The sequence below is a fragment of the Cryptomeria japonica genome, chromosome 4 (assembly GCF_030272615.1).
Source record: "Cryptomeria japonica chromosome 4, Sugi_1.0, whole genome shotgun sequence".
NCBI lineage: Eukaryota > Viridiplantae > Streptophyta > Pinopsida > Cupressales > Cupressaceae > Cryptomeria > Cryptomeria japonica.
This window is the reverse complement of record NC_081408.1, coordinates 362,416,687-362,440,211: the sequence shown is the minus strand read 5'-3', so window position 1 is coordinate 362,440,211 and position 23,525 is coordinate 362,416,687.

Genomic DNA, 23,525 nt, shown 5'->3' with positions numbered 1-23,525 from the left:
CTCTTCTTGTTCTTCATCTTCTTCATCTACCGGTTGAGCATCTTCATATGCAATATTTTGCTCAACATCTTTCTGCACTTCTGGTTCAATAAACACAAGTTTTTCTTCATCATCTGCTAGATCAGATTTGTTGGTATCATCAGGTTCATCAGAGTACTCATCAAATTTTACATTCACACTCCCAACAATCTTCTTCATCCTTTTGTTGTAACACTTGAAAGCTTTTCTCTTAGTGGAGTAGCCAAGAAATATTCCTTCATCACTCTTAGCATCAAATTTACCAGTATAATAATCTCTTTTTATAAAACATCTGCTGCAAAAATTTTTGATATAACTGACATTAGGAGTATTACCATACCATAACTCATAAGGTGTTTTATCATTACCTTTCCTAACAAGTACTCGGTTCAATGTGTAAATAGAAGTATTGGTTAATTCTCTCCAAAACATCTTAGGTACATGGTGTAGGAGCACTTGATCAATTTTGTTGTGTAGGTTCCAGGAGTTAGGAATCATGAGATTTTGGTTTGTTATAAGGTCAATAGGTTTGTGAATAAGTACTCAGAAGTTTGTAAGGACCCTAGGAGTCACTGATTGGCCAATGTTGGCATATGGGCTCTTAAGGGTGCCAGGTAGAGTACGTGGTAGATTAAGTTGATTCAATGTTGGGGTAGGTTGTTTAATGATTTTTAAGGGCATTTGGACCTTTAGAAGTGATCTAGGTTTGATTTGGGCAAAAGTTGCTCAACTATGTAAAAGTTGTAAAAAGTTGCAAAAGTTGCTCATAGCAACTTTGCAACATTTGCATTTTCCAAACACCAACGGCTAGTTAGTTGTATTTTTCAGTTAAAATACATTTGTAACCAGCCCAAGGGAAATATAAGGCTTGGGACAACTGATGAGAAGGTTAGTTGAATATTTAAAGAAAGAAAAGCAAGTTTAGCCTTTCAAAAATTGTTTTTCAGCGAGTTGAGTTGAGTTTCATTGACATTGTATGATCTGTACTGACTTCTAAGCCCAAAACAAGGCATGAATTGTTAGAGCAGATAAATAAATTTAATTTCATGGTGATTTGAGGTTTTGAAGTGTTATAGTGTGTAATTTTTTGTCATTTTTGTTGCAGGCGGGTCCTAAAGACCTTAAAACAAGGGTTCTGAAGACCTTATGGCTCATACCTAGCATTCCATGGTGTAACCCTGAACGAGTGAGAAACCTCTCTACATCAAATTGGTATCAGAGCCACTTGAGTAAAAAAAGTGGTGTATGTCAGACCAAGAGGTAGAATTAGAAGCAAAAAGCATGCCACCCAAGGCAATGAGTCAAGAGGCCATTAGGAAGTTGGTCCAAGACATGCTTAGTGAAGCCCAGGAGCAAGACACCAAGAAAGGTAAGGGAAAGATCATAGAGTGGGGTGATGAAACTGATGATGAAGATGCATATGTGATAGGAGTGGTGATAAAAAAGAAGGAGTTGGAAAAAGATCAGCAAATCTACTTGGATGTCCTTAAATCACTCAATAAGGATAGCCTAGATGGGTTACTCGTTTATAGTGGAGGCCTAAATGGAGAAGAGCTATTGGATTGGATAGAAGGTTTGAATAATCATTTTGAATACAAGGAGGTTGCAGAAGAAAAGAGGGTCAATCTGGCTAAGACAAAGTTGAAAGGATCAACTCTAGTGTGGTGGAACATGATGCAAGAAGAAAGGGAACAAACCGGGAGAAAGATGAACAACTCTTGGGAGAGAATGAAGACCAGAATAAAAAATTAATTCCTTCCACTAGATTATGAGGTGCAGGTACACAAGAAATTGATGAGTTTGAGGCAAAGGGAAATGGATGTGAGTGCTTATACAAAGGAGCTCAAAAAAATAACTTTAAGAGCAAGGAAACAAGAGGAAGAAGTGGATAAGGTAGCAAGATACCTAAATGGCCTAAGACAAAACATTCAAGATGAAATCAACATGTTGGCACCTGAGACAGTCCATAAGTGTTTTTAGTTGTCTTTGAGGGTAGAGGACAAGATCAAGAGGAAAAGTGAGTTCAATCAAAGAGGCAAAGGTGGTAAAGGATTCAGAGGAAGAGGCACCTTTCGAAGGGGTCATAATTCTAGCAAGAATGAAGAAGGCAATCAAATTGAAAATAGTGGGGATAACTTCAGTAAGAATGGTCAGTTTAGAGGCAACTCTAGAGGAAGAAACAACTTTAGAGGCAGATTTGACACACAAGGAAGAGGACCCACAGTCTTCACCAGTAAATGCTTTCATTGTCATCAAGTGGGCCACACAATGAACTAGTGTCCTAAAAAGACTTCAAGTTCTTATGTAGGTGAGAGGAGAACTCAATTGGTGCAGGAGGAAGACAACCAAAGTGTTACCTCACCAATTAGAAAAGTTGGACCAGTTCTAGACGGAGAGAACCTAATGTTAAGGAGGACCTTGTTGAAGGTACTGCAGGCCAAAGAACCTACTCAAAGAAAGACACTATTTAAAACCACTTGCAGATCATATGGTAAGATTTGTAGGATCATACTGGACTCAGGGTCTACTGTGAACATTGTAGCAGTTGAAATGGTAGACAAACTCAAGTTGAAAAGGTTGCCACACACCAATCCTTATAAGGTATCATGGTTGAGTAAAGGACAACATGTGCTAGTTGATGAGCAAGCTTGGATAGATTTTGAAATTGGAGAATATAAGGATAGAGTGCTATGTGATATACTACCCATGGATGCATGCCATTTGTTACTTGGACGCCCTTGGGAATATGTTGTCAAAGCCATACATGATGGGGAGAAGAATTCTTATGTTATCACCAAGGAAGGAAGGAAGTTCCAAATGGATCCTTTGGTTGTTCAGGGAGAAGAAAGACAAGTAGGATCAAGTGTTATGTTGCTTAGTGGGAAGGATTTCCTAAAAGAGTTGAAGCATGAGGGGGACCAAGGATATGCCATCATAGTGAAACCAAAAGAAGAGGCAAAGCCTGAACTAAACCGGTAGTACCTCAAGAAGTGAAGACCTTGTTGGATCGGTATAAGGACATTGTTGTCAATGAAATACCAGATTCTTTACCCCCATACAAAGATGTGAACCATTAGATAGACCTCATACCTGGAGCTACCTTGCCAAACAAAGTTGCTTGTAAAATGACACCTACTCAAAATGAAGAAATAACAAGACAAGTGCAAGAATTGCTAGATAAGGGGTTGATAAAGAAGAGTTTAAGCCCATGTGCAGTACCTACTGTTTTGGTACCTAAGAAATATGGAAAATGGAGAATGTGCACCAATTCAAGAGCCATAAAAAATATTACCATCAAATACCAGTTTCCAATCCCAAGAATTCAGGACGTCATGGACTACCTAGGAGGAGCTTGTTACTTTACAAAGGTGGATTTGAAATCAAGTTATCATCAAATAAGGATCAGACCTGGAGATGAGTGGAAAACAACCTTTAAGACTAATTAGGGGCTCTATGAATGGTTGGTGATGCCCTTTGGGCTCACAAATGCACCTAGCACCTTCATGAGACTCATGAATGAAGTGCTTGCATAATTTATTGGTAAGTTTGTTATTATTTATCTTGATGACATTTTGATTTTTAGTAGGTTAAGGGAGGAGCATATCAGACATTTGGATCATGTCTTGAGGAAGCTGCATGAAGAAAAGTTGATGATCAATTTAGACAAGTGTGAGTTCTTCAAAACTGAACTAGTATATCTTCATTTTGTAGTTTCTCAAGGTTGTTTAAAAATGGATCCAACAAAGGTAGATGCAATAGTTCATTGGCTTACTCCTAAATCAATAGGAGAAGTGAGAAGTTTTCATGGGTTAGCTTCATTCTATAGGAAGTTTATTAGAGGTTTTAGCCATGTATGTGCACCCGTACTCAATACCATCAAAAGAGGAGTGAAATGTCAATTTAAATGGACTAGTGCAACAGACAAGGGGTTTGAGTTGTTGAAACAAAAAGTAGCAGAACTACCTTATCTCAGGCTCCCTGATTTCAATCAGCTCTTCAGAGTGGAATGTGATGCTAGCAAGTTGGCAATAGGAGCAATTTTGAGCCAAGAAGGTCATCCAGTAGCATTTTTCTCTGAGAAGCTCAATGAGGAAAAACAAAAGTATTCTACCTATGACCTAGAGTTGTATGCCATGGTACAAGCCCTTAAAAAATGGTGGCATTATCTACTTCCCAAGGAATTCATAGTTTATACTGATAACCATGCACTTAGCTTCTTGAATGGACTGGAGAAGTTACATCAAAGACACATAAAATGCATTCAACACTTGCAGGCCTATACCTTTTTCATCAAACACAAGAAAGGAGTCACCAATAAGGTAACAAAAATCTTAAGTAGAAGAGTTCTTACCATCCAAGAGATGCATCTCCAAAGTGTGGGATTAAATGATCTCAAAGACCTATACCAAGGTGACAAGGATTTTGGTGAAGCATATGATGTTTGCACCAACTTTACTAATGTTTGTCATGTTGCCTATTTTGATTTCAGTTGCAAGAAGACCTTTTGTTTAAAGGACACTTAATTTGCATACCTCAGTGCTCTATGAGAGACAATATCATTAAGGAGAAGCATCAAGGCAGCTTAGGAGGACATTTTGGTCTTGACAAGACCTAAGAGCAGGTTGGACGATTTTATCATTGGCCTAAACTTCAGTCAAATGTTCGAAGGTTTGTGGAGAAATGTCCCATATGTCGGAGAGCTAAGGGAACCTCCAACAATGCAGGTTTATATCATCCATTGGCCATACCAACCAGACCATGGGAATGTTTGAGCATGGACTTTGTACTTGGTTTGCCTAGGAATCCAACAGGGTATGACAATGTTTTTGTCATAGTGGACAGATTCAGAAAGATGGCACACTTTGTGCCTTACAAATGCACAAATGATGGCTCTTACATAGTAGGGCTATTCTTCAAGGAAATTAGGAAGATTCATGGCTTACCGGTTAGCATTGTGAGTGATAGAGACTCTAAATTTGTAAGTCACTTTTGGTGAACCTTCTAGAAGAAACTAGGCACAAAAATTTCTTTTTCACTAGCATACCATCCACAATAAGATGGTCAAACTGAATTGGTTAACATATCCTTAGGTAACTTGTTGATGTCTCACCAAACAACATGGACAAGCTTGGGTTCTAGTATTAGGTCAAGAATATTATGCCTACAATGACTCAGTTAATAGAAGCACAGGTCAAATTCCCTTTGCAATTGTTTATGGATGTCATCCTAGAGGTATCTTGGAACTTAGAGACCTTAGTCTTATGGACCATAGAAGTGCACAAGGGGAAAAATTTGCAGAGAATATAAAAGAGATACATGAGCAGGTCAAGAAGACATTACAGCAGCACAATGAGAAGTACAAGGCACTAGCAGATAAGAAAAGAAGAGAAGTACACTATAAGGTTGGAGATCTAGTGTTGTCCTACTTGAGGAAGGAGAGGCTACCCAAGGGACAACCTAGTAAGATATGCATGAAGAAGATTGGACCTCTTAAGGTGATGCATAAATTTGGTAATAATGCATATGAGTTAGAGTTACCTCCAAACTTAGGCAAATCCGTAATCTTCAATGTATGTGATTTGTATCCATGCAAAGGGTCTCAGATAGCTACAAATGAAGAAGAACCTACTGCTATAGAAGATGTATACTGGTTACAAGATTTACCTCCAAGCCAACCGATCACATTGGACTGCATTTTGGAATCTATGAAAATGAGAAAGATTAGGAGAGGAGTCTATAAAGACTATTTGATCAATTGGGCAGGGCTACTAGAGTCAGAAGCTACATGGATGTTAGAGAGAGACATCATACAACATGGTACTAGTATCCAAGCTTTATCAACTCAAGCAACTTGCATTCTTCTTACCCCCAAAGCATGGTGCAGGAGCACTTGAGAAATTTTGTTGTGTAGGCTCCAGGAGTTAGGAATTGTAGCGTCCTAAAATTGCGACACTTGCAATTTCGACTGCATTTCGGTCTTCACGATGGCGACGCAACACGCAACCTGAATGGAGACCCCAAAACTTGCTCACGACACCAAAAACTGCATTTTTCAAGTACCCTGGCCTGAACCTCCTTGCACCCTGATGTCCCGGGAGGAGGGACCAGAGCGCCCAGCGCCCTGGTCTCTGGGTCCTATTTTGGGCCCGGTCTCCTAAGGGGTCTCGGGTCTTTTTGTTTGCAATTTGGAAATTAACTTTCCTGGTCGGCCTAAGGTCGGGAAAATCAGTCTATCAACCCTAATTGACAAGTATATAAACTACATTTTTCTCTCTCATTGGGAGATAACACATACATGATGAAAAAGGCGTGGAAACTATACTCAAGCATTCAAGCATTCAAGCATTCCTTCTAAGTCTCCATTCAAGGCTAAGTGTTGCATTCAAGACAAGGATTCAACCATTGAAGAGGAGATCACATACTACTACAACATACAACATACAACATCTAAACCTTCGCACATAAGGATACAAACATCCTTAGAACAAGGTATTAGTACTTGTTTTACAGTCATTTACATTTACAGCTCTTGCTCATTTCTTGGTTAATTCCAAAACCGGGGTTTGACCTAAAGGCAAACCCCTAATCCCTAACCCCCCAATCGTCTTCACTTTTCTGTGTGTAGGTTGCAGGTACGCGGCTGAGATTGAAGATCTAGAATCCTTGTGTAGAGACGAACAGATCCCCCTTCGTTTCGCGGATTTTTCGAAGGACCGTGGCGCCGGGCGCCATCGTCCCGACAACTTTTGCTCAAATTTGCAGGACAACGCCGTATCGACATTTTACTGCTAATTCCAGGTCCGCAGCTTCATACTGTATTCCTATCTCAGTTTATAAGCGAATCTTTGTCACTTTTCTATGCATTCCTAGCTTAATTCTCCTATGCACATTCTTTACAAAAGAGGGTAGCCTTGCTGTCTTAACCCTTGAAACTCATTTAGCATCCAATCTTGCATTGCGTGGGATTGGATCTTGTGGGTTTCAACCCCTCTTTTGAATGTAAAGTCTCCCCCCTAAGTGAAAACCATCGAATCCTAGCGAACCTCCCTTCTCTCTCCTTGGAGTTGGAAGAGGGGAGAGCAACTAGGGTTCGATCGCGATTTTTCCGCTTTACATTTTGGTGAACCCGACGTGAACATCCTTTCTGATTTTTCATGCTTAGATTTGAAAAATTTGATTACATTTCCATGTTTGATCTTTTGCAAAATTTTAGAGGTGATTGCATAAAAACCCTAAAATTTCTTTTTAGTAATTAAACTTGTGAAATATTTAATGGTTAATGCTTGTTTCAGATCTGTCCTTCTATTACAAATTATCAATTCATATCTATGCTTTAATTTTGAAAATTAAGTGGTTAAGTGTCAAAACCCTAATTTTTGAAACCCTCTTGATTCAACCTTTGTTCGACAATTTCATTGATCAAAACATCTCCAAATCAGCTGTAATTTTGGATTCCGCAATAAAATCACAATATCTTTCATCCCTGAAAATTTGGAAAAAAGTTGCGAGGACCGTGGCGCCGAGCGCCATTGTCCCCGACATTTTTTCCGAAATTTCGGGAGCGAGATCTTACTATATTTTTCTGCTAAAATCCAGAATTTTGGCTGATTTTATCAATTTTAACACCTTCAAAATTAGAGTCAAAGTTGGTCTTGTGATTGCTTGGATTAAGGCTTTTAAACATTCAAAAATCATTGAAACTGAAATTTTGTGTCAAAATTGTGTTCTTACTGTCCTAAATCTGAAAAGTGTGTTTGCATTCATTAAAAATTTCAGTGCTTTATTCAAATTCTTGCATTTTGTGACTTTTGAAATTAAGTGCTTAATTACAACACTTTGATTTCCGCTTTCAAAATTGAATTTTGCGTGAAATTGAGTCAATTTTTAAATTTCAAAATTTGCATTGCTCTTGACATTCCCTCTAAAATCATAAAATTCAAAATTTCAGTTTCCCTCTCTTTTTTTTCAAAATTCAAATTTTGCATTTTTCGACAATCTGGGTAGGGTTCAATTTTGAGATTGCAACTTTAATTTGGCCTATCTACAGATCGTAAAATCACTCAATTTTTTCAGATTGGCTTTAAAATCATCATACCTTTCATCCCTGCAAATTTCGAAAAAAGTTGCAAGGACCGTGTTGCACTCCGAGCGCCACGGTCCCGGACATTTTTTCCGAAATTTCGGGAGACTATCGTGATTGCATTTAACAGCTTAAATCCAGAAGATTGGCTGATTTTACTGAAAATTGCTACCTCTAAAATCAAAATTTTCTCTCCTTCTCTAGTGCATGAGTTTTACAACAATAAGCCCTACTTACACTATTCCCGTTAGACGAAGCCGTAGAATTAAGTCTTTCCGAGGTTTAACTACTGAGGAGATGGAACCTAATTTGAATAGCCTTTTTAACGAGGACATGGGTAATTCCTCTAATCCTCCTAATGATGAAGAAGCTCTCCATGAGGTTTCTGTAGAACAAATTTCGAAATTGGATAACCAATTTGACGATTTTCACCAATGGATGTCTCATGAGTACCCTGATAGTCAAGCTCTTCCTTTAATTGAGGGTCTAAAACGTATGCTTCAAAGTGATAAGAATGGAATTGATATTTTGCGTGGTATTTCACACATTGTGAATTCGAACGTGATGCCTATGAAGAGTTGTGCCGAAACTTTAGGTTATACACAACCTCCTACACAAGTCAATCATTCTATTCCTTTGATGACTTCTATTGCTAGCATACCTACCTTTACATCAAACATAATGGCTACTTCTACACAAGACATTCCTCCTGTGATCACTAGTCATGGGGGCAATCCTTCCTTTTCAATTAACCCTCTTCCTTCATTCAATCCGACTTCTTCATTCATTCCTTCAATGAGTGTTCCTATTACATCTCCGCAAATGAACATGACGCAAGGGGGCAATTCATTTAATCATTCCATTCCTCCTTGTAGTGTTCCTCCTGTCCAATCATCTCCTATGACTAATTATCATAGGGTCCCACCACCTTACTCTTTACCTTCTTTCAATAACATAACACCTCCATCTCAATCTAACACATCTAATATGAACTCTTCGACTGAAGCGACCATTAACAATCTTGCACAAACTGTCTCTTCTTTACAGCAACAAATTGCCTCTATGAATCAATCTAAGTTTAGTGTGCCCAAATTTGATGTTGCGAGCCCACTTTCTCTTGACATTGTTTGAGCTATTCCCCCTAAACATGTTGAAATTCCACATTTGGAACTTTATAATGGTAAAGGTGATCCTCTAACACATGTTAAGACTTTTCAAACAATATGTACTGATTTTGCTTATGACCAAAGGTTGCTTGCAAAACTATTCACGAGAACATTAAGAGACAAAGCCCTACAATGGTATTGCTCGTTGCCTTCTTATTCTATTACTTCTTTCGAACAACTTGCAAATGCTTTCATTCAACAATTTCAAAACAATATAAGTCCTAAAGTTACTTTGATTGATTTAATGCATTGTAAACAAGGTGTTAAAGAAAAAGTGACTGATTTCATTGGTAGATATAAGCATTTGTATGCTCAAATTTCTTTTCCAGTGCCTGACAATGATATTCAAAGAATCTTTATTTCTAATTTACAAAAAGATATTCGAGACAAACTTCTGTTTTCTGAGTTTACTTCTTTCCAACAGTTGTGTGCAACTCTTCACAATTATCAACTGACTGTGAGTCAAATGGAACAATCACATCCTATGGCTCCGAGTGATAAGGGTGATAGCAGTCAACAACCATTTGGGAAGTTTAAACCGAACAGAGATTCCATCAAATTCAATGAAAACATCATCAACAACAATGTGAATGCAGCATCAGGTGTGCCTCCTATTTCTAAATTTTTCAAGAAAGAAAGAAAGTATACTCCTTTGAATGAATCATTGCATGGTATTATGAATAAATTATTGGAACAAAATGTGCTTACTCTTCCTCCTATAAGACAAATTGATCCTGCAAAGATTACTTCACCCTATTTTGATCATAAAGCTTTTTGTCATTTTCACCGTCAGCCTGGTCATGATACTGAAAAATGTTTTTCTTTAAAGGGTAAAATTCAAGATTTGATTGATAATAATACTATTTCTGTTTCTGGAGTGAATGATAAAGGCAACACATCTGTAGCTCCTCCTAACCAAAATCTTCAGATTTTTACTGATCCATTACCTTCTCATACTTCTCATACTTCTAATGCGATTGAGGCTAATGATTCCTCTCTCTCATCTGATGGTCTTGTGTCTATGACTCCGAATGTGATTAACTTTGTAGAGCAGCAAGAAAACCCTAAAGAACCTTCCATCACATTTGATTCTAGTGAAACCATTAGGGCACCTGATGGTCCTTTATACATAGTTGCAAAAGTCAAGAATACACCTTGCCGTGGAGTGCTTATTGACCCTTCGTGCATGGTTAATGTTATTACTGAGGAATTTCTTTTTACTTTGCAATTGAATCAAGTGATCTATGACAAAACAGATGTGATTGTGAAACTATTTGATGCATTTTCTTCTCTTGCAATTGGTTCTATTACATTGCCTATTGAGGTCTATAACAAATCCCTTGATGTGAACTTTGCTATTATTCCATCTTCCAAACAATTTTGTGTGAAGCTTGGCTATCCTTGGCTATCTTCCATGAAAGCTATTGCTTCTCCTATTCATAAGTGTTTGAAATTTCCCCATAATGGTGAAATTGTTACTGTCAATCATAGCCTCTTTAAACCAGCTGAAAGAACCTCTAGTGTTCCTCTTGATTACTTTTGGCCTAAACAATTCCAATCCCTTCCTCCGCGAAGTGATCATCTTTTCAAATCTTATCAAAAGTGGAAAACAGATATGATCCTATCTTTAAGTGAACCTAGAACACCTAAACTTGACATTCCTATCATTCTTGAGAAGGAAGTTCTTCCTTTGAAAGATAAAACTAATGTCTTTCCTCAAGAAGATTCCCAACCCATCCCTATGGATGTGACTATGTCTATATCTAATAAACTTCCCAAAAGTAGACCTATTCCTCCTCGTCATGATGGACTTGGTCTCCTTCCTAAACCAAAAATTCCTCCTTTATATGGAACAGTTCCTCCTCCTTCCTTTTATAGAGAGAAGATACCTTCTTCTTCTCCTATTATTCAGCCTAAGAGACCACAACCTAAACACCCAAGTGATAGGGATGAGAACATTCCTCCTCCTCAATCTTCTTCACTTCCTACTAAGACTAGACGAAATCGTTCTGCACGTGAACACCGACGAAATCATCGTCTTAGAGCTCAAGCAGCTGCTTCTCAAACTTTGCCATCTCCAAAAACACCTTCAACGAGCATTATTCCATTTTCTCCAAAATCTCCAAAACATAAGATGCATGATGGTCTTGATCCTGTGCGAGTTAAAGATCCTATTTTTATAAATCTTGATGATGATATAGATGAAAATGTTATTCATGATGCAAATGTTACTCCTCTTGCTTTTGATAGTGAATATGAACTTGTTTATATTGATAACCATTTATCTAATGAATTTTCTAAAGCACTTATCCTAGCTCCTAGACAAGAACAATGTGGCTCGGAACATGAACATAGCCCTTGTTTGGATCTTGTGATAGCTCCATCTGTCGTGTTGAATGTTCCTCCTCTAGCGTGTTCCCTGCCTTCCCGAAATATTGATCAGCAAGATCGGGGGGTAGATGACGTGCTAGACTAGTTACATTAGCATAGCAGATTCTCTCCTCCTCTCTTGTGTTACTTCTTCTATATGTTATTCTCATTCTTCTATTTGTTGTCCTTAGTGTTGTCTACTTGAGGACGATGCAAAGCATTGAGATTTCTCGATCTCTCTCATGTTGACTCAAAAGACACATGTGTTCCCTTCTTCTAGGTGACCTTCCTTGATTGGGGAATGAAGAACAATTATGCATACATACATATGATATATACATGACTTATCATATAGCATACTGACCCCAAGGAAAGCGAAGTCACCTTGTGCTTTGTGTTTTGTGTCTATTATCCTTGGGCTTATCTCACACTTGGGGGCTAAATCCTTGCGATAACATGCTCCTTTCCCTTCTTATGTGTATCACTACGTTAAAACAATCACCCCCGGTGAGGCGTGTGCGATCGCTTTAACGTAGGGGGGCATACATCTCGTTCATATCTTTTCAAGATACTTGAGAATTTCTTGGCAAATTTAGCTTTGCCTTGAAAATTCTTGATATCTTTCTTGCATGACTCATAGTGAGGGAACCTTACTACTGACAGTCATGGTTCTCCCTCGTGATCTTCCCTTTTACTTTGTCAATCGAAGTCGTAAGATCCTTAGTCCACTGGGGGCTTGGTGTGTCTTGCCTCCTTGACGTGGTGAAAGTTTTTCAATGTTGTTTCCTTGTACTTTACTGGAAGTATGAGCATACATACTCCCGCTAAAGTGGGGGCTAAATGTAGCGTCCTAAAATTGCGACACTTGCAATTTCGACTGCATTTCGGTCTTCACGATGGCGACGCAACACGCAACCTGAATGGAGACCCCGAAACTTGCTCATGACACCAAAAACTGCATTTTTCAAGTACCCTGGCCTGAACCTCCTTGCACCCTGATGTCCCGGGAGGTGGGACCAGAGCGCCCGGTGCCCTGGTCCCTCAGGACCAGGGTGCCCAGCACCCTGGTCCCTGGGTCCTATTTTGGGCCCGGTCTCCTAAGGGGTCTCGGGTCTTTTTGTTTGCAATTTGGAAATTAACTTTCCTGGTCGGCCTAAGGTCGGGAAAATCAGTCTATCAGCCCTAATTGACAAGTATATAAACTACATTTTCTCTCTCATTGGGAAATAACACATACATGATGAAAAAGGCGTGGAAACTATACTCAAGCATTCAAGCATTCAAGCATTCCTTCTAAGTCTCCATTCAAGGCTAAGTGTTGCATTCAAGACAAGGATTCAACCATTGAAGAGGAGATCACATACTACTACAACATACAACATACAACATCTAAACCTTCGCACATAAGGATACAAACATCCTTAGAACAAGGTATTATTACTTGTTTTACAGTCATTTACATTTACAGCTCTTGCTCATTTCTTGGTTAATTCCAAAACCGGGGTTTGACCTAAAGGCAAACCCCTAATCCCTAACCCCCCAATCGTCTTCGCTTTTCTATGTGTAAGTTGCAGGTACGCAGCTGAGATTGAAGATCTGGAATCCTTGTGTAGAGACGAACAGATCCCCCTTCGTTTCGCGGATTTTTCGGAGGACCGTGGCGCCGGGCGCCATCGTCTTGACAACTTTTGCTCAAATTTGCAGGACAGCGCCGTATCGACATTTTATTGCTAATTCCAGGTCCGCAGCTTCATACTGTATTCCTATCTCAGTTTATAAGCGGATCTTTGTCACTTTTCTATGCATTCCTAGCTTAATTCTCCTATGCACATTCTTTACAAAAGAGGGTAGCCTTGCTGTCTTAACCTTTGAAACTCATTTAGCATCCAATCTTGCATTGCGTGGGATTGGATCTTGTGGGTTTCAACCCCTCTTTTGAATGTAAAGTCTCCCCCCTAAGTGAAAACCATCGAATCCTAGCGAACCTCCCTTCTCTCTCCTTGGAGTTGGAAGAGGGGAGAGCAACTAGGGTTCGATCGCGATTTTTCCGCTTTACAGGAATCATGAGATTTCAGTTTGTTATAAGGTCAATAGGTTTGTGAATAAGTACTCAGATTGGCCAATGTTGGCATATGGGCTCTTAAGGGTGCCAGGTAGAGTACGTGGTAGATTAAATTGGTTCAATGTTGGAGTAGGTTGTTTAATGATTTTTAAGGTCATTTGGACCTTTAGAAGTGATCTAGGTTTGATTTGGGAAAAAGTTGCTCAAGTATGTAAAAGTTGTAAAAAGTTGCAAAAGTTGCTCATAGCAACTTTGCAACATTTGCATTTTCCAAACACCAATAGCTAGTTGGTTGTCTTTTTCAGTTGAAATACATTTGCAACCAACCCAAGGCTGATATAAAGCTTGGGACAATTGATGAGAAGGCTGGTTGAATATTTGAAGGAAGAAAAGCAAGTTTAGCCTTTCAAATATTGTTTTTCAGCGAGTTGAGTTGAGTTTCATTGACATTGTATGGTTTTTACGGACTTCTAAGCCCAGACCAAGGCATGACTTGTTAGAGCAGAGAAATACCTTTCATTTCATGGTGATTTGAGGTTTTTAAGTGTTATAGTGTGTAAGTTTTTGTCATTTTTGTTGAAGTTGGGTCCTAAAGACTTTAAAACAAGGGTTTTGAAGACCCTATGGCCCATACCTAGCATTCCACAGTGGAACTCTGTATTGAAACCTTGTGGAATGCTAGGAGGCCTTTCAAAGTATTCTTTCAATTTATTTTAAAGACAAGGGAGTCTAAACTCCAAATTTGCCACCATACCGTAGGCTTGGCACGTTGAGTTGGCAAGCAATGGGAATCACGGACAAGCCCTAGATGGGTAAATCTGAATAATGGAATTGATACTAGGTTGTATTGGACATCCTCATGGGTGTACAAACCTTAGATAATCATTAGATTCCTTGGTCATTCGGACTTGTGAGGATATTTGAGAAAAACCATAGTTTGTAGGCTTAAAAGGGGGAAAGTAGACCTAAAAAGGGTTAGGTGGGTTAGAGACCAAACCCAAAACCAATTCTGAGATATTGTATGAATTTTCCAAAAGGGTATCTGAAATGATAAAGAGTTATTACCGGTGTGCAAGACTTTGGCAGATAAGTGCAAAATACCTCACCGGCAGGGCTAATTGGATTAGGTCTCCTAGTAGGCTTAAAAGAGCAAATTGGCCCTTAAGCTTGAAACTGGCAATCTCCATAGACCTAGTTGAAGGGATAGGTTTGGAAATCAAAATAAAATCAACCCTAGGTGAGTTGGGAATGAGTGTATGAAGATCCTAAGGTAGAGGGGAGTTGCCTCATGGGGAAGGTGTGAGAAGGTGTTGGGTTGGAGAGTCTCAATTGAGGAGTGTTGGACACTCACAAGTCAAGGGGTGATCACCTTAGTCATAGGACCTTAGGAAGGTCAATAAAGGTGAGCCCTACAACCTTTTGAAGGTTAGATTAGTGGGAACCATTGGAAGGTTCATGAGACAGCCTAGAGAGACATCAATAATAGGCAAACCCTAAAGGAGTGAGAAACCTCTCTACATTAGTACATCTCCCTGTATCAGCATAGTCCTTGTTGCTTCAACAATGGTTATGTTTCTCCTTTTTTCAATTCCATTCTATTGTGGTGTCCTTGGAGGAGATAACTACCTCCTTATTCCATTTTCATCACAATATCTCAAAAACTCATTTGATGTAAACTCTCCACCTCGGTTAGGTCTCAGGCACTTAATATTCTTACCGATTTTCTTTTCTACTAAGGTCTTGAATGCCTTTAACTTGCTGAAATCTTTTTTCTTTTCCTTTAGAAAAGTAACACACATCATTCTAAAAAAAGCATCAGTAAATATCATGAAATACTTGTCACCATAAAATTTCTAGTCCTTATAGGACCACATAGGTTGGTGTGCACTAAATCTAGAATATGCTCAGAAGAAAAATATTTGCTCTTAAAAGAAGATGTAGTCATCTTACCCAACTAACATTCTTTGCACAACACGTTGTCTGATTTAACAAGTTGCGGTATACCTCTCACCATACTATATTTGTTGATCTTAACCACATTATCAAAGTTCACATGATAAAACCATCTATGCCATAACCAACTATCTTCAATCTTAGTAAACAAACAACTATTCACATTAGCATTCAAATGGAATAAGTTACCATTAGTTTGCTGACCAGTAGCATTAATTCTCCTTTGCATCCTAAGATCTTGCAAACTCCATTCTTAAACTCAAGATGATAACCTTTGTCATTCAACTGACCAACACTCAACAAGTTACGTTTTAAACCTTCAACCCAAAATACATCATCAACATTACTTGTACTATTCAAACAGATAGAACCTTTACCTTTAACCATACAAGGTGAATTGTTTCCAAATATTACTACACCACCATGAAATTATTTAAGAGAAATAAACTTGTTCTTATCACCGATCATGTGGTGTGAGGAACCACTGTCAATAATCCATTCATCACTGTTGTCAATACAAGATACTAAAGCCTTGTTATCAAACATATCTTCCTTAACAACAACAAAAACAATCTCCTCATTGTCTTCATCCTTAGATTCCTCGTCAGTGACTCCTTCATCAACTACAACATAGAATTGTTTCTTTCTTTTTCACTTATATTTTTTAAACTTTTCCTTTTGATCATTATTAGGACAGTGTGCAGCAATATGTCCTATCTTGTTGCAAGAAAAACATTTGAGAGGCAACTTACCTTTGTACTTACCAGTGCCTCTAGGAAGTCTTTTAGCTAATAGAGCTTCAAACTCCATCAGATTATCTTCATCATCCACATCAACTTTACTACTGCCAAGATGACTTGACCTACATTCGTCACTTTGACAAACATATTTTCCTTTTCTCACCAATACACTAGATACAGATGCTTTAAAAGTAGATTATGACTTAGGTACATTGTTATCAAAACTATTTAACTCAAAAGCAGTGAGCTTACCAATCAAAGAATCAACAATAACCTTATCCTTAGTGACTGACCTCAACTCTTGAATAGAAAACACTCTGATGGCATAGGCAGGCAATAGAGTTCTAAGCATATTACTCACAACGGTCTCTTCTTCTATAGTACCACCAACACTTTTGATTCCACTGATAACCTCTTTAATCCTCTGTCCATAGTGAGTAATGTTTTCTCCTTCCATCATTCTTATATCATCAAACTTTCCTATAAGACTTTCTTCTTTAGCCTTTTGAACATGCTTATCACCACCATAGATTAATTCTAACTTCTCCCAAACTTCAAAAGCAATCTCTAAACCATGGACATCAATATATTCAGTATCAGATAGTGTACTTACAATGGCTTTCATTGCTTGAATATTTTCTTTCTGCTCCTTCAACTGATCTGCAGTCAAAGGACCGGTAGGAGGTACATACTGAGTAATAACATGCTGCCAGAACTAAGCACCCGTACCTTTGATATATATCTTCATTCTATCACTCCATATCCAGTAGTTGTCCTTAGTGAATTTGGGGCCCTCCTTCTTCATCATCTTCCTCGGATATTTTCCTCAAGTGATTAAGCTTGTGCACAAAGAGGACCTAATGTTCTGATACCAATTGTTATTGTGAGGATCCAGTTATTATTGAGAGGGGGGGTGAATCAGAAATAAGCCATAAACTGAAACTTTTCACAAATTTGCAAAATACTTCAGAAAACAGTTCATAACCAGTACCGATAACTAATTAAACAATCTCCAAATCATATTTACCAAAACATTACCAGTAGAAACTTAAGTGTTCATCAATAAACAAATATAGTAAAGACATCAAATGCATAACTCAACAATCCATCCACAACATGAACACAAGGATTTTTCATGTGGAAACCCAAATAGGAAAAGCCATGGTGGGAATTGGTACCCACAAAATATGCACTCTTTAGGAATGCGTCCGGTGAGGAGCTTTACAACAATGCTCGGTTAAGAGAAGACTATGTTAGGAGTCACCCGGTCAAGGGAATTTACAACGTAGCTCTGTTAGGAGCTTTACCCTATTAGGAATAACCTTGCTGGAGGATTTAAACCCAGATTAATAAGTCACCCGATGAAGGGATTTACAAGATCAGGCTTGTTAGGACCTACTTGGTTAAGGGATTTTGATGCGGCTGCAATTGTTAGGAAACAATAGATAAATGATCTGGACTCAACACTTCATATATTTCTATTGCAAATCCTTGTCAGCTCCAATCTGATTCTATCATGCAAACATCTCAATCTGGTTCGGTACACACACACTTCTTTGATCACCGACACAATAAACCTTCTAAAACTTGACCTAAATAGACTTTACAATTAGGTCAGTTACAAAACCCTAACCTATAATGAATCTACATCATAGATCATATCAGATCATTACAAATCATTATAAATAATCATATAGATCATTACAACAAATTACAAGACAATTACAGTCGTTGAATGATCATAACTCATCACCGCACATCGATCTGATAAGTTGTCAAACCCTTAACACATTCTGCTAAGCAATTTGATGCTTCCAATAAATTCTCTCCTTGTACGTGCCAAAACATCATCTTATCTCTTCACACGGATTCTGACACGTCATCATCAATTTATGAATATGAAAAGAATCACCGCCAAACCATAAATCATCACTAGTCAAAGATCTTGTTGCCGGTTCTCAAACCCTAGCTAATTATACAACACTCAATTACAAACATGACTTTTGGCTCTCCAAACATGATATAGTTGTGTAATGGGGTGAAAAGTGAATGATGGAGAGACCAAGAGGAAAGTTTTTCTTCCCTCCAAGGAGAGATGAAAGTTTCACTATGAATTTCCCTTCAATCACCTCACACACATTTTATTTAAAAGAAGGGGGATAATTCACTAGATCCAACCTCTTAGGAAAGAGGTTGAATACTAAATAAATAGATAATGGTGTGAAGATGACAAGCTAACCCCTCTTTTAGAATGAGTAATGGTTGAATTATGTGTTTTGAGACTAAGTGTAAAAGTAGCAAAACACTGATTATAACTTGAAATAAAAGCATGGGATGAAGTTGTGCACCTGGATCTGGCTATAATATGTCAAGATGAAGTTTCTCTATGAATTTGAGAAAAATTTGTTGAAACTGTGTTGAAAGAGCACATGGTCCTCCAAAAAATCCGCGAAACGAAAAGGGTTTTTCTGTCTTTGTGAATGGAGTCCAAATCTGCAAATATAGTTGCACACCTGCAACCTACACACAAAAAAGAAAGGAAAAGGGGTTGGGATTGGGGGTTTGCCTTCAGGTCAAACCCCACTTTTGGAATTAACCAAATGATGAAAGAAATTACTTGCAAGTAAATGTAAATAAAAGATTGAAATGTAATACACCTCAAGGGAGGTTGTGAATAGAATTGTTTGTGTGAAATTGAATGTTGAAAGGGATCTCCTCTTCAATGGTTGAATCATTGACTTGAATGCAACACCTATCCTTGAAGGGATACTTGAGAATGCTCAATGCTTAGAAGGATGCTTGAATGTTGAACTTATGCAAATGAGAGGACAAATGTGGCTTATATATTCATCAATTAGGGTTATTGGACTGATTTTTCATCACAGGCCGACATAGGGAAATTTTTCCTGCTAAAAATGCAAAAATAGGACAGAGTGGGGCCCAAAATAGGGCAGGCCATGCCACTGTCATGCCTTTATCTCAAGACAGGATGTAGGTTCAAGTAGTGTGAGGGGTAGAAAAAAGTGTAGTTTTCGGGGATTGAGCAAGTCTTAGGACTCTGATCAATCTTGGGGATTCTATTCACCAATGTGAAGACCCTAAAGTGGTCGGAAATTGCAAGGGTCACAATTTTATGACACTACATTTAGCCCCCACTTTAGCGAGAGTATAAGCATATGTCAATTTCATCGGTAAAGTACAAGGAAACAAGATTGAAAGACTTCTACCACATCAAGGAGGTAGGGTACGCCAAGCCCCCAGTGAACTAAGAATATTACGACTTCGATTGACAAAGTAAAAGGGAAGATCGAGAAGAGAAAACCATGACTACAAGTAGCAAGTTTCCCCTCACTATGAGTCATGAAAAGCAAGGATACCAAAATCACAAAGTGAAGCCAAGCTCACCAAGTAACTTTAAGTATCAAGAAGGAAAATGTGAGCAGAGTGTATGCCCCCACATTAAAGCGATCACGCATGCCTTATCGGGAGCAATTTCTTTAAGGTAGGATACACCCAAGAGAGAGAGAAGAGAAGGAGCACGTTATTGCAAGGATTTAGCCCCCAATCAAGGAATAAACCCAAGGATAATGAACACAAAACACGAGGTAGTTTCACTTTCCTCGGGGTCAGTATGTTGTATGATAGCTCATGTATATCATATATGTATGTGCATATAATAATCGTCATTCCCCAAAGACAAGAAACTACCTTGGAAGAAAGGGAATAGAGGATGTCTTTTGAGTCAACATGAAAGAGACCAACAGAGATCTCAATGCTTTGTGTCATCCACAAGTAGACATTAAGGGAAAAATAGAAGAACAGGGATACACATAAAACAATAGTCACAAAGAGCAAGAGAGGAGAGAAGGAGAAGATCTACAATACTAATGTTGCTAATCTAGCATGACATCCACCTCCCAATCTTTTTGATCACTATTTCGGGAAGGTGAGAAACATGCTAGAGGAGCAACATTGAACAGAGCAGATGGAGCTATCACAAGATCCAAACAAGGACTATGCTCATGTGCTAAGTCACTTTGTTAGATTCTAGGAGCTAGGATTAGGGTTTTTGAAAATTCAGCTGATAAATGCTTGTCCACATCAACATATTCATAGTCACTATTAGAAGCATTAGGATTTGTATTGCCATCATGAATAATATCTTCACCTATTTCCTCATCAATATTTATAGAAAGAGAAGCTCTCACATGAATAGAAGTAAAACCATCACATGTTTTTTGCAATTTATGATTTGGAGATGTAGGTTCAACATCTTGCTTAGGAGAAAAGGGAATCATGTCAACTGTTGGAGTCTTGGGAGATCGAATGTTTTGAGGAACAACTTCACGATCTCGAGCACGATGTCTTTGTCTACAGTCTCTCACACAATAATTTCATTGAGTCTTAGTGGAAGGCTGGGAAGAAGGAGGAACATTTGTTGAAGGAGGAATAGTTTCCTCTTTGATAGTTAAAGGTTTAGGTTGAGGTATTTTAGGTTGGACAAGAGGAGAGGTAGGCCTCTTCTCTCTATAAGAGGAAGGAGGTGGAAGTGCACTATATAAAGGAGGAATATTAGGTGTAGGAAGGAGACCGGGTCCATCATGGGGAGGTGGTACAGGTCTAACCTTAGGAGGAATATTGTTGTGTTTCTTAGGAAAAGGGATAGTCACATCCATAGGAATAGGTAGAGAATATTCCTTAGGAGGAAGATTAGTTCTATCCGTTAGGGGAAGAACTTCATCTTCAAGAATGATAGGAATGTCAACTATTGGAGATCTAGGTTGACTCAAGGATAAAATCATATCTTTCTTTCATTTTTTATAAGATTGGAAAAGAACATCGATACTTTGTGGAAGAGATTGAAATTGATTAGGCCAAAAGGAATCAATAGGAAAACCAGGGCTTCTGTCGGATGGTCAAAATAAGCTATGGTTAGCAATTATGATTTCTCCATTGTGAGGAAATTTCAAACACTTATGAATAGGAGAAGCAATAGCCTTCATGGAAGATAGCCAAGGGTAGCCCAACTTCACACAAAATTGTTCAGATGAAGGAATGATAACAAAGTTGACATCCATAGATTTAGTGTGAACTTCAACAGGAAGGGCGATAAAACCAATGGTACGACAAGAGAATCCATCAAATAACTTCACAACGACATTAGAGTCATCATAAATCAGTTTATGCAATCATAAAGTGAAAAGATACTCCTCGGTGATGACATAAACCATGCAAGAGGGATCAACAAGAGCACCACAACAAGGTATGTCCTTAACCTTGCAACTATGTATAAAGGGCCCTCGGGTGCTTTAATGGTCTCACTAGGGTAAAATATAATACAAGGATCCTTAGGTGTCTCTTGTTTCTCTACCATGTTCACCAAATTCGGAGTTGTGGTAATAAGATCAAAAGGAGAGAAAGAGGTATGCTCAATCTCAATCACGTTAGAGGTATGAGAAGGCAATGGATCAGTAAAAATCTTAAGATTTTGATTAGGAGGAGCTACTTATTTGTTTCCCTTATCATTCACACTTGCCATGGATATATATTATTATCAATCAAATCTTGAATCTTACTTTTCAATGCAAAACATTTCTCGGTATCATGACCAAGCTGACGATGAAATTAGCAAAATGAATTGTTATCAAAATAAGGGGATACTAGATTAGATGGATCAACTCATTTTATAGGAGGAAGTTTTATAACATTTCTTTGTAACAAATAAGACATAATACTATGTAAAGATTCATTCAAAGGAGTAAATTGACTTTCTCTTTTAAAGAATTTATAAATAGGAGGCACACCTGTTGTAGCATTCACATTGTTGTTGTTGATTGTGTCATTGAACTTGATAAAGTCTTTTGTTGGTTTGAACTTCACAAACATTTGTTGAACACTCTCCCCCTTATCACTCGGAGCCACGGGAGTAGATTGCTCCATTTGACTCATAGCCAGTTGAAAATTGTGGAGTGTTGCATACAACTGTGGAAAGGAAGTAAACTCAGACAAAAGAAGTTTTTCCCTAATATCTTTTTGCAAATTAGAAATGAAAATTCTTTGAATGTCATTATTAGGTACAAGAAAAGAAATTTGAGCACACAAATGCTTATATCTACCAATGAAATTAGTCACTTTTTCTTTCACACCTTGTTTATAATTCATTAAATCAGTCAAACTGATTTTTGGACCAATGTTGTTTTGAAAATGTTGAATGAAAGCATTTGCTAATTGTTGAAAAGAAATGATAGAATAAGAAGGCAAAAAGCAATACCATTGTAAAGCCTTATCTCTTAGTTTTATTGTAAACAATTTTGCAAGAAATCTTTGATCATAAGCAAAATTAGTACACGAGGTTTGAAATGTTTTGACATGTGATAGAGGATCACCTTTTCCATTATAGAGTTCCAATTCAGGGACCTCAACATGCTTAGGTGGGATGGATTTAACAAAATCAAGGGAAAGTGGGCTCGCAACATCAAATGTGGGCACACTAAACTTGGATTGACTCATGGAAGCAATTTGTTATTTTAAGGAAGACATGATTTGAGCAAGATTGTTAATGGTCACTTTGGTAGAAGAATTGATGTTAGACATGGTTGATTGAGAAGGTGGTATGATGTTATTGAAGGAAGGAATTGAATAAGGTGGTGGGACATTATGATAAGTAGGCATAGGTGATGATTGAGTAGGAAGAGGGACACTTAAAGGAGGAATAAAATTGTTGAATGAATTTGCCCCCTTGTGTCTGATTGATTGGTTGAGGGATAATAGGAATGCTTATTGAAGACATAGGTAAAGATGGAGGATTAAATGAAGAAGAGGGATTGCCCCCATGACTAATTGTTGTAGGAATGATATTTTGAGTTTAAGTAGCCATGATGTTTGAGGTAAAAGTAGGAACACTAGTCATAGGAGTAGTCAAAGGAATATAAGAATTGATTTGTGCTGAAAGTTGTGAATAACCTAGGGTTTCGGCACAACTCTTTATAGGCATGACATTGGAATCAACAATATGAGCAATGCTACGCAATATATCAATTTCATTCTTATCACTTTGAATCATGTGTTTAAGGCCTTCAATTAATGGAAGAGCTTCACTATTAGGGTATTCTTGGGACATCCATTGTTGAAAGTTA